Here is an 11,912-nt window from a genome sequence, read left to right as displayed (position 1 = left end):
CTGGAAAGTACTTGAGACCCCTGTCCAACTTCAGTGTCAACAAAGCCAGAAGTAGAGCCATGTGGCTCCAGTGGTAGAGGGGTAGCTTTGAGGAAAAGCAGCTCATGGACTGTGCCTAGATCCTAAGTTCAATGTCCCCGACTGACTGGCAACAAACAGACATACACAACAATCTGTGCAGCGATCCGACTGTCTGTTGGTTGACACCACTAGTAGCATTTGAGTGGTAAGCAAGAATCTCAAGGCGAATTTGGAGTACAATCAGAAATTGATGACCTAGTCAGTGAGTGGGAGATTACAGGATTTCCCCGAGCCTGGGAATGTGGCCAGCCCATCTTTCCCATCCCAGTGTTCAGATGTCTGAAACAACAAGACTCTGAGACAGAGCTGAGGGCAACAAACTACTGCCAGAACACCAGCAGAAGAATCCTCCTGTCAGACCTTCAACATTCAAGAAAACAAAGAATACAAAAAAGAGAAGGATCCCAAAGACAAACACTACTGGGAGGGTGATTCAATGGAGGGTCTGGCCAAAGGTGATGCCTACTACAGGCCTCCCCTGCCTTTGGTCACAGTCACAGCCATCGCTGTCCAGAGTGTCAAGGGTCCCGATACCACCAAGAATCTAGAGGTGCTACCAACATGTGGTGCCTTCCCTGTACTGCAGCAAAAGAAGAAACCAGGTGCTCTGTGCCAAGATCCAACCACTGAAGCAGGAAAAGACAGACCTGCAGGACTGACAAGAGAAAGAGAAGGAGAAGGTAGCCCAAGTGCACAAAGCACCAAAAACAGAGCTAGACATCCACAAGCTACCCATACAGAGGTTGGTTTCAGCAGAAAGTGATTTACAATCGGCACAAGCCCACATGAAGCTCATGGCATATGACAGAGAAATGGAGCACGAAGCTCTAACCAGCTGCCTATAGGCCGCAGAGCAGCACATGGGGGAGCCAGAGATGGAGGCTTCTGTGGTTACTACTTACAGAAGGAGACTGAAATGTTGTTTGAACAGCTGAATGATGTAACATTTCAGCTCAAGGAAAAACCCAATAGCTTCTATGACTTGGAGCAAGTGAACACAGAGATTTAGGAGAAGCTGGAAGCACTCTGGACATAGAGGAGCAACAAGAAGAACAGAATCTTCAAGTTCCAACAAGTGCAGGATGAGTGTGAGGTACTAAAGAGACTTCAGGACAACCTGAGCTGAATGGTGACCGCAGCAAATCTGGAGACAGACACCTTCTCGCAGAACCTGAGCATTGAGAGTTCCGCGCAGAAGGAGGAGGCCTGTTGGCTGACCGAGCAGGTAAACCAACTGACAGAGGAGAAGGAGTGAGGATCGAGGTAGGTGTTGCACCTAGAGAATAACTGAGGGGACAGAGAAGGAAGCTGGCAGAGCCATGGCCCCCCGAGGGTCCATCTCAGGAGGAGCACCACCTGCAGGCCCACACCTACCGCATGCAGATGGGGTTGAAATACCTGGAGGAACAACTTCATATCTAGGTCCAGGAAAACCAGAGACTCCATCTCCAGATTGGGGAGCAGCAGGAGCAACTGGGAAGACTAGAGAAGAAAACCAAGGATCGGCAGGAGATCCCCGAGACCCCACGATGTGCATGTGTGTGCAACCCACAGCTGGAGTAACAGCTGGTCTTGCTGCGGGACGCTCTCCACAGGGTGAGCAGTGAGAAGGAGGCTCTCTCTAGCATCGTTGGACTCAGAGCAGCAGGTGAAGAAACATCTGCAGGAACAGCTAGACGGCTCAGAGGAGAAGATAGAGGAATGGAAAGAGGTGGCTGAGAGAGAGCCAAGCGATTCGGGAAATGCAGGAGCAGCAGGAGCAGGCTCTGGCCTAGATGCAGGAGCTCAGAGCCACCTGTGAGCATCACATCACTTCAAATGAGCAGCTGTGCTCCAAGTAGTAGGTCCTGCAGTAGCACCTGCAGAAGCTCACCCAGCTGTTGGAGCAGCTGAAACATTTGCAGGGTCCGACCAACTGGGGCACTAGGTTGTGCCCCCAAAGTGACAGGACAGTTTCAAGTGCCTGGAAGTGACCAGTCTACAGAGGAAGCACCTGCAGGCCCAGCTGAGGTTCCTGGCTTTCCCTGTGGAAGGGGAAGCTCTGGACCCTGGAGAAGCAAAATCTGAGGAAGCGACTCTCCTCAATGTGCCCATGGCAGAGGATGGAGATGTCCCCCAAACTGAGAGGGATGTGGCTCTGTTAGCACTCTCAGAGGCTTAGATCCACAGGGGGAATCTCCTGCCGGACTGCTTCAGGCACTCCCCCTTTCTGGACAGCTCAGTGCCAGATAGAGCCAGAGCCACAGGTCCTCCGCCCCGTGAGCTGCCACCACAACATGTGAGAGAATGGGAAGTGGGACAAGTGGGCATCCGAGAAGAAAATCTGCTTCATCCACAACCTGCCTGATGAGGTGGATTTCCAGAGTCCTGCAGATGAGCTCCACCATTGATGCAACCAGCTGTTGGCACATATCCCCACTGCCCAGGAATCCCTCCTGGCATGTAAAGGACAGATGTTCATTCTGGATCAGCTGTGTCAGGAGAAAGCCCCGTGCATGTGCCAGCTGTCTCAGGTGAAGATGAAGAGTAGATAGCTGCAAGAGCGGCTCTCACTCCTACACAGGGCTCCAAATGCTGACACAGGCTGGGCTCCCCACCAGTGCAGCTGCTTCAGAGGCCTCAGGCTCATGGGTGGTCAAGATGAGGTAGGCGCAGAAAGGTTTTGAAGAATTGCAACTTCAGGATAGTGTGGAAACTGCAAGAGGAGAGGCCAGGGTTCCATGCCCCGTACAGGACTAGCCCACAGAGCATATCCTGCGGCAGATCCCCAAATCCAAAACTACCACAGCTGGTGCACTCAGGCTTGCAGTGCTCCATCTCTTTTTCCTGTAGACTGATGGGGATGATGACTCCCTATGTGACATGCTGAGTCCCACAATCCTCAGCAGCCACCAGAACTAGGTGGCCAGGTGGGCTTCTCTAGGCCTCCATCTGCCTGGTGATGGAAGGGTAAACTGTGGGCCGAGTAGAGCAGAGGCTGCTGGGAGGAGGCCCAAATTCCAGGGACATCTAATGGCCCATTGGTGGCCAGGGAAGAGGCCCATGTTGTGTTTATCACAAAGCATAAATCGTTTCCAAAGGGAAAATAAAGCCTCAACAAAGATTTGTTCTTCCAGTTATCGGGCTTGAACTCAGGGCCTGGCCACTGTCCTTGAGCTCCATTTGATCAAGACTGGTGGTCTACAAGTTGAGCCCTACCTCCCTTTCCAGGGTTTCGTTGTGGAATTGAACCCAGGGCTTCAGGCTTGCTAGGTGACTATCTCTGAGCTACATTCTCATCTAGGATGATCCCCCACCCCTAAACCCATATGGCCAATCCTCAGATAAATAGGAATTAGGGGTTAGGATGAATATGAAGCACAAGTCTGGCTCACGCGGAAATACTTCCCTGCCCCCTCATCGACACCCTTACTTAAAGTTTCTCTTTTAGTATTGAGGGATGAGAGAGGGAGAGGGACGTCTGAGAGAAGAGTACCAAGAACAGTGGTCCCCTGAGTCCCACAGTCTTCCCAACACAAGTGGTCCTACAGATTCCCATCTTACCTGACGCAATGTTTTGTCTACACTGTCCCCTACCCCTGCAAGGCTCAGGATGAAATAAATGTCAGCACTGGCCTCAGCCAACACCCAGGGTAGAAGCTCCTAGTCCCAAACTGACTTCCACCTCTGACTTCCCCGAGTTAGGCTGGACCCACCACTCACCATTGTGTCGGTGTCAATGATCTCATGGATGGATTTCAGGAAGAAGGTCTATGGCAAAGAGCAGAAGCAGCAGTGTGAGCATGGAGGAAGGAGCCAGGGCAATTGGTCTGGGATCTTCCTCCTTGGAGCTTTCCCGTCAACCCAGATCCATCTTGACCCAAAGCACGGCCAAGGCCACGGTTTGGAAAAGATACAGGAGCATGAGATTAAAGGAGGTACTGCTTTATCTTGGTGCACTTGAAATTTCCAATATTTGGCCCATGCCAATCCCAAAGCCAACATGCAATGCCTCTCCTTGTTGTTGTTTTCCATGAGCTCTGTCCCTGAGCTCTTTTTCTCAAGGCTTGCACTCTACCACTTGAGCACAGGGACACTTCTTGTTTTCTGATGGTTCTTTGAGGATAAGAGTCTCACACTTTCCTACCCGAGCTGGCTTGGAAGCCAGATCTCACCTTCCTGAGTAGCTAACTTGACAGGCTTGAGCCACCAGTGACCAGCATGTGATGCCTCTTTAAAGGATCTTGGCAAGTCTGTAAAAGGAACCCCAAAGGGTCTGGATAGACCATGACCCAATCAAGGAGCTGGGATTGGGGAAGGCTGACGTTATAGCCAGTGTGTTCCCAAAATTATAGATGTCAGGTGGTGTTGGATGCATCCAACTCCTAGGCCAAAAACCACCAGACTTAGTGGGGAAAAAGGTAGAGAATACCCAAAGGTTACAGTGTAGAAATCTCTGATTTTGCATGCATATGGGTTGTGTGTGTGTGTGTGTTTGTGTGTGTGTGTGTGTGTTTCTGTGTGTGTGTGTGTTTATCAAGGCTTGAAGAACCTAGGGTTAACCTTTAGCTTGTTTGCACATGTTTGGTGCTCTAACATTTGAATTATAGTATTTCTTCTTCCCAGCTTTTTGGTGATTCTTTGGAGATAAGAGTATGCCCAGGCTAGCTTTGAATCTTGATTGATCCTCCAGTGTCAGCCTTGAGTAGCTAGGATTATAAGCATGAGCCACTTGCATGCAGCTGCACGGATGTCTTTTCATACTATCTTTTCTAACAGCTGTCTACTTGCCCTGGCCTAGATCTCTGACCTGTACATCAGCTCCCAGCAGCCCCTGACTCTGTGGAGAACATAAAGCTCAAACCTGTCAGGGCATCCTTTTTCTTTGTCCTCAGGGAAGAGTATGTTTCCTCTGAATCCCAGAGGGTTAGGGGAAGGGAAAGAGGGATAGCTGTAGATGGGTGCTTGGCTAGGAAATAGGTATTCTGTTTTATCCAAGAAGGAAAGCGAGGCCAGATTCTAATGGCTCATGCTCTCATATTCCTAGCTCCCTCAGCAGGCTGAGATCGGAGGACTAACATTCAGATGCAGCCCAACAAGAAATGTCTGTGAGACTCTCCTCTCCCAAGAACCACCTGCAAGCTGGAAGAAAAGCTGTGGTCAAGTGGTAGAGTGCTATCCTTGAATGAAAAAACTGAGGGACAGAGCACAGGCCCTGAAGTCAAGCCCTACTACTAAGTTTCACTCATGCACACATTTGCATGCACGTGTGTGTGCATGCACACACACACACACACACATACACAAACACACACACACACACACACACACACACACTGAGGAAGGTAGTAATGATAAGCTGAGCTAGAACTAAGGGCAGTCCTGAGGCATAATCCAAGTAAACTCTCAAGCTACGTCAGTAGTTTCTCCTTAAGTCCTTCTTGGGCTGAGGAGTCTGGCCTATGGCAGGAAGTTCCATGGAACCTGCCCCTCCATCCCAGCATGGGGCCATAGAACCAAGGGAAGGACACTATGGATGCTCCTTTTTAGTTATCCCATGATAGCAGACCTTCATCTGCCAATGAGCAATGGTGAGTTAAGCAGGGCTCTGAACCCTGGGACTCCTGGGATATAGTGACTGCTACAAGCAGCAGCCAGCCTGCTTTGGATTCCTCAGCCTACAAGTCTCTCATGAGCCCCAAACCTGCCCAAGGTGTGCCTGACAAATTCACATTCTTGTGATTCCCTTGTGAGCCGACGTTATCTGGTCTACCCTTTCTGACGCAGAACCGTGGTCTGAGACATCGATTTAGTGCTCAGATCCACACTGCACTCATGACAGATGCCCTTCTGATGACCCGGCCGATGACCTCCATTCCACAAGGCTTGATCCTTGTCTTGTACTGTGTCCCGCTCTGTAGGCAAAGGCTTTCAGGGAGGTTGCTTTCAAGACTTGTAGGACACATAGACATTGGAAGACCATCAGGAGCCCAGTGGAAAGTAGTCTGCCTAGAGCCACAGCATGAGGTCAAAGTAGGCCAGGTATTGGTCATGGGGCTCTAAGTCTGGGCCTGGGCACCATCTCTCAGCTCTTCAGCTTAGCACTTCAGACACATCACTGCTTCTGGTTTTCTGGTGGATCACTGGAGATCAGAGTCTCCCGGACATTCCTGCCCAGGCTGGATTTGCACGGCAATCCTCACATGTCAGCCTGAGGAGCTAGGAGGGCCAGCATAAGCCACCCTTGTCTGGCTGATGAGTCCTATCACCACAGTGGACTAGGAGCTCCTGAAAGCTTTTCTTTATTTTTTAGGTGCCAATTCTGGGGCCTGAACTCAGGTTCTGACCTGTAGTCTCTTAACGTTTTTTCTCAATGTGGACATTCTACCACTTGAGCCACAGCTCCATTTCTGGCTTTTGTTAGTTCATGGTCAAGAAAGTCTCACTAACTTTCCTCCTCTGAGATGGCTTTGACCCATGATCTCTGCTCTCAGGCTCCTGAGTACCTAGGGTTTACAGGGGGTGAGCCACTGGTGGGATTGAGCTAGAAACTTTTCTTAAGCAAGAGTTCTTCCCTGCATTTGCCCTGACTCCTCCATGCAAAGACTGCCTGAGGGTCAGGAGCTGTGAAAAATAGGCTTCCAGCCACAGAAATTGTCTGGGGTCTTTGGTGAAGAGTCAAGCTAATCTTTCTCTGGGCCTCAATCTGGGACCCCTCCCTCTGCCCTACCTGTGACTCAAGTACTAAACTTGACCCAACCTTCAGTGCTCGGCCAGACTTGTCTGAAGCCACAGAACCTTCATTCCATCCACACCACATGCTCTACCCCACAAATCAATACCTTTGCCCATGCTGTACCTTGTGCCTGAGGCTCTCTGTCCTGTTCCACATCTTAGAACTCCTGTGGAATTTTGGCACTGATTATATCACCTCCTAGAGCAAGATTTTCCTCCCTTCTCCCTCTTTTTTTTTTAATATTGAGTTTCTGAGGTGGAAATTGTGCAGGCTGACTGTCAAATTCTCTATCTTGGTGTGTATTTGTGTCTGTGTGTGTGTGTGTGTGTGTGCGTGTGTGTGCATGTGCCAGTCTTAGGAGTTGAATTCAGGGCCTGGATGCTATCCCTGATCTTCTGTGCTCACGACTAGCACTCTACTACTTCAACCACAGCTGTACTTCTGGCTTTTTGGGAGTTTAACTGGAGAAAAGAGTATCATATAGACTTTCCAGCTTGTATTTGGGATCCTCAAATCTCAGCCTCATGAGTACCTAAGGTTAATGGGGTGAGGCAACAGCACCTGCCCTCTACCTGTTACCCATAACCTCAGCCCTCTTCTACGTCCCAGTAGAAAATGTCTTACCATGCTTACCTTTGTTTTGTTTTTTTTGTTTTTGTTTTTGGCCAGTCTTGGAGCTTTACCTCAGGGTCTGGGCATGTTCCTTAGCTTCTTTTGCTCAAGGTAAGCACTTTTATTGCTTAAGCCACAGTGTCACTTTTGGCTTTTTCTATTTCCGTGTTAGGGAGGAATCAAACTCAGGGCTTCATGTGTGCTAAGTAAGCACTCTACCAGTAAGCCACATTTGAAGCTGAAGGCTTACTTCTAACAGGAGTTATAACGGTGGGATTTATTGGATTACCCCTTTTGGCACAGAAATTGCTGCTTATTTTCTATCTTCCCAGGATTTGGGACCAGCCTGAGACTCAGCAATGAGGAATGATGAATGAGTGATGGCCAGCAGGCCACAGAGACCTAGGCTCACATCCTACAGAGGGATATAGGATATGGAGCCACAACCTTCGACAATTCCTACAGCCTAAGAATTGTGGTTTCCCTTGATAAGTGCCAGGACATAATTCACCTGTTGTACACACCAGCCCAGGCAAATGCTTCCTGGCTTCAGTTCTTAAACTGCACTGAAGGATGTTTGTTCAAGCTGCCTGCTCAGACTTAGTACTCTCTGAGGGCTTGTTCCAGTTTGTCAAGGTTGGGGGACTGGGCATGGCAACCTGCTGAATGCCCATCATTCAGGCCATGTCCCTGAGCCCTTTGGCTCAAGGGTAGTGCTATGCAACTTGAGCCACAGGGCCACTCAGGGTTTTTTTGTTGTTATTTTCTTTTCATTTCCTGTGATCTCTTAAGAACTATGAATATCGCAGTTTTTCCTACCCAGCTGAATTCAAATTGTCATCTCAACCCCCTGAGGGGCTAGGATTACAGGCAAGAGCCACTGACACCTGGCTTCCTTTTCTTCTTGTTGTTCTTTTTTATCGTGACAATCTGAATTCTTCATGGTGTCATACCAATGGTTTGCATTCGAAGTAAACTTCCCAGGCCTGGAATTCGAATGCTAGGATGGCCACCCACAAATAATGGGAGATCCTGAGTAACTCATTCCTATTCATGTGAATGCTAATGGAATGTTATAAAAGTAATAATTAAATTTGCACTTAATTCATGACTTTATTTTTGAATGCCACACAAAAATTATTAAATTTATATCTTCCATTCTAGCACGATGGTATGATTACGGATATTGACTGATTTTTTATTAATATTTTATAAGTATTAGATGATGATACTTCATTAAATGGATGCATAATTTAATAACACATTATTTGTAAAAATATATAATTCAATAGTATCCTCACATTCCCTCTGTCAGTATACTATATATATATATATACACATATATATATGCACACACATATATATATATATATAGATAGATAGATAGATAGATAGATAGATAGATAGATATCTGTATAGATATATAGATAGATAGATAGATAGATGGCACTACTGTGGCTTGATCACAAGTACTCAGATCTTCCGGGCTAAGACTGTGACCCCATTGGTGGACTGGGCATTGTAGGCTGTGAGTTGAAATCCCCGCATAGCCAATAGTGTATTCATGGAGTAAGAAGCCAATTTTCACACATTTTTTTCCTTCTCTGTGAAAGTCCTGGGTCTCAGTATACATGATATGATGTAATAAAATAAATGTTTTATGTGTAATTATACTAAATAAATAAGGGTAATAAAAGTCATATGGAATAAACCCATGTATGTAAATAGATCTCATATATTAGTATTATTTTTTCCAGTACTCGGACTTCAATTCAGGCCCTTGGAACTTTTCTGAAGTTCTTGTCTTCAAGGACGGTGATCTTCCCCTTCACCCACAGTGCCACAGAGTTACCCAGACCCTGATTTTAAATGCCAGGCCTGCCAGTAAAATGGTGCAAATTCCAAGCCAGGGCCTTATCATCATCATCATCATCATCATTATTATTATTGCTATCATTATAATTATTGTTATTTTTTTTTAGTCCAAGCACCAGGCTTGAACTCAAATCTTGGCATTTCTTCCAAAGTTGATCCTGGAATCCTAGGTCCTGAGTTCAGATCTCAGGGCTGGCAAAAAAATAAAAAGGAAAAGGATAAAACTGAGAAGTTCAATCAGATGGTTTTACTTTTTTTCCTTTGTATAGTACCATCCTGGGTCTAAATAACAATGCCTAGACAATGTACATGACCTTACATTGCTGATCTTTGGCGGGCTATTAGGGAAGCCAAGCCGAAATCAGCAACTTAGGCCTGAAGGTTGAATCCGGGGATTCCCACTAATGAATGTCTGGCAGGAGATTCTAAGAAACGCTTTCCAGGGCTGGGAAGGTGGCTCAGTGGTAGAGCACTTGTCTTGAATGCTAGAGGCCCTGGGTTCGATTCCTCAGCACCACATTAGCAAAAAGAAAAAAGCTGCAAGTGGCGCTGTGGCTCAAGTGGTAGAGCGCTAGCCTTGAGCTGAAGAGCTGAGAGACAGCGATAAGGCCCAGAGTTCAGGCCCCACAACCGGACCCCCAAAAAAAACAAATTAAAAAAATTAAAATTAAAGAAGAAACGCTTTCCAATAGACATCTGTAAAAATAGAATGTTGTAAAAGTAACAATTACATTAGTAGTTAGTGTACGATTATATTATAAAATTATACACAACAATTATACTATATTGACTAATTTTCAATTAATACATTATTATGCATTCAATCATGATACTTAAAAAGGAAGGAATAATTTAATTGTCAATATTTATATTCAATTTCATAATTTACAGACATCTCTCGTTAAATATATCTACATCTATCTATCTATCTATCTGTCTGTCTATCTACCAATCTACACATTTATCTGTTTATACACTTGTCACTACTGAGGCTCAGTGGTAGAGTGCTCGCCTAGTAAGTACGAAGCCCTTGGTTCAATTCCTCACTACCATTTGCATAGAGAAATCCACAAGTTGGGCTGCAGCTCAAACATTCGAGCACTAGCTTTGAACATAAAGGCTTAGGGACTGTGTCTAGATCCTTACTCAAGACCCAGGACTGGCACCAAACCAAAAAAAAAGGAAAAGATAGAATGATCTGACTGCAACTATATAAGGATAGGGCTGCAAATACCTCATCAGAGAGAAAGCTGGGGGTCTAGTGCTGACATTTACCATCTAACCTGAATTAGCCAGAGGCAAACCGCTGGAACCCAGTGCCAGGGACTAGATGCTGCTGGCTTGCTCACCCTGTCATCCAAGATACTCGGGAGCTGATATCTGACACTGGTGGGTTTAAAACCCAGCCCTAACAGGAAGTGTGCGAAACTCTGAGCAGTGGCTTAAAGTGGTAGAGTTCTAGTCTGATCAAAAGACCTTAATACAGTACCCCCAACATTTCAGTGCAATCCCCGTGGCTGACTCCCCCCCAAAAAAACCTCACCACTCTAAAATCTAAATTTGGATTGTATGTGGCGTGTTTCTGAAAGAATGGTGATACTGATGAAAGCACCCTAATTCTAATGACATTATGTGGGTTACAGTTATATGATGAGTCTTTCATGAGTTGTTGTGTGCTGAGTCCTTCATGGGGTGCATTTTTTCATCTGGTTCTTGTAAGAGGTCCACAAGTAAGATTATTGTGCAGATGAGAAACTTGTGGCTCAGATATGTCCTCATGTCAGGGCCAAAATTATGTATGTACCTAACTCTAGTGAGTTGTCTCCTGCACACAATTGTTTTATTTTTGTTTCTTGATCATGAACCTTGAACTCAGGGCCTAGCTACTGACACTTACCAGTGGGGATCATGGGTAGCGCTCTACCACATGGAGCCAAGGACCCCCTTGCAACAGACTGTTACAGTCTAGGCGTGTAGTAGCTTAGGTCTGTCATCCTGCCTACTCAGGAAGCTGAGATCTGACGATCTGGGTTCAAAACTGTCCCAGACACAAAAGGTCCCATGAGACTATGATCTCCTATTCACCACTTAGAAACTTGAAGTGGAAGCTAGTGGCTGCTGACTTGTGCCTGTCATCCTAGGTACTCAGGACACTGAGAGCTGAGGATCACGGTCCAAGGTCCAAAGCCAGCCTGGGCAGGAAATTGCTTGAGACGCTTCTCTCCAGTGACCCACCAAGAATCTCAAGGGGTGCTGTTGCTCAAGTGGTAGAGTGATTGGCTTCAGGTAAGAGCTCAAGGACAACACCTAGGACTAGACTTAAATACCTCCAACTTCCAACAAAAGAAAGAAAGAAATCTAAATTAGAGTGCTGGGAATATGTCTTAAGAGTACAGTGCTTTGCATGTATGAATCCCTGGATTGGATTCCTTAGTACTACATCACTAGAAAAAAGCCTGGAATGGCTGTATGCCTCAAGTGGTAGAGTGCTATCCTTGTACAGGAGAAACTCAGGTACAGTATTCAGGTCTTGAGTTGAAGCTCCAGGACAAGTGTATGAACACACATACATGAACAAACACATACACACACAGATACCAGAAGTGAAGCTGTGACACCAAATGATAAA

Source organism: Dipodomys spectabilis, unplaced genomic scaffold, assembly GCF_019054845.1.
Source record: "Dipodomys spectabilis isolate Male_0828 unplaced genomic scaffold, ASM1905484v1 ptg000010l, whole genome shotgun sequence".
Lineage (NCBI taxonomy): Eukaryota > Metazoa > Chordata > Mammalia > Rodentia > Heteromyidae > Dipodomys > Dipodomys spectabilis.
The sequence above is the reverse complement of the archived record's forward strand: the minus strand, read 5'-3'. Positions refer to the sequence as shown.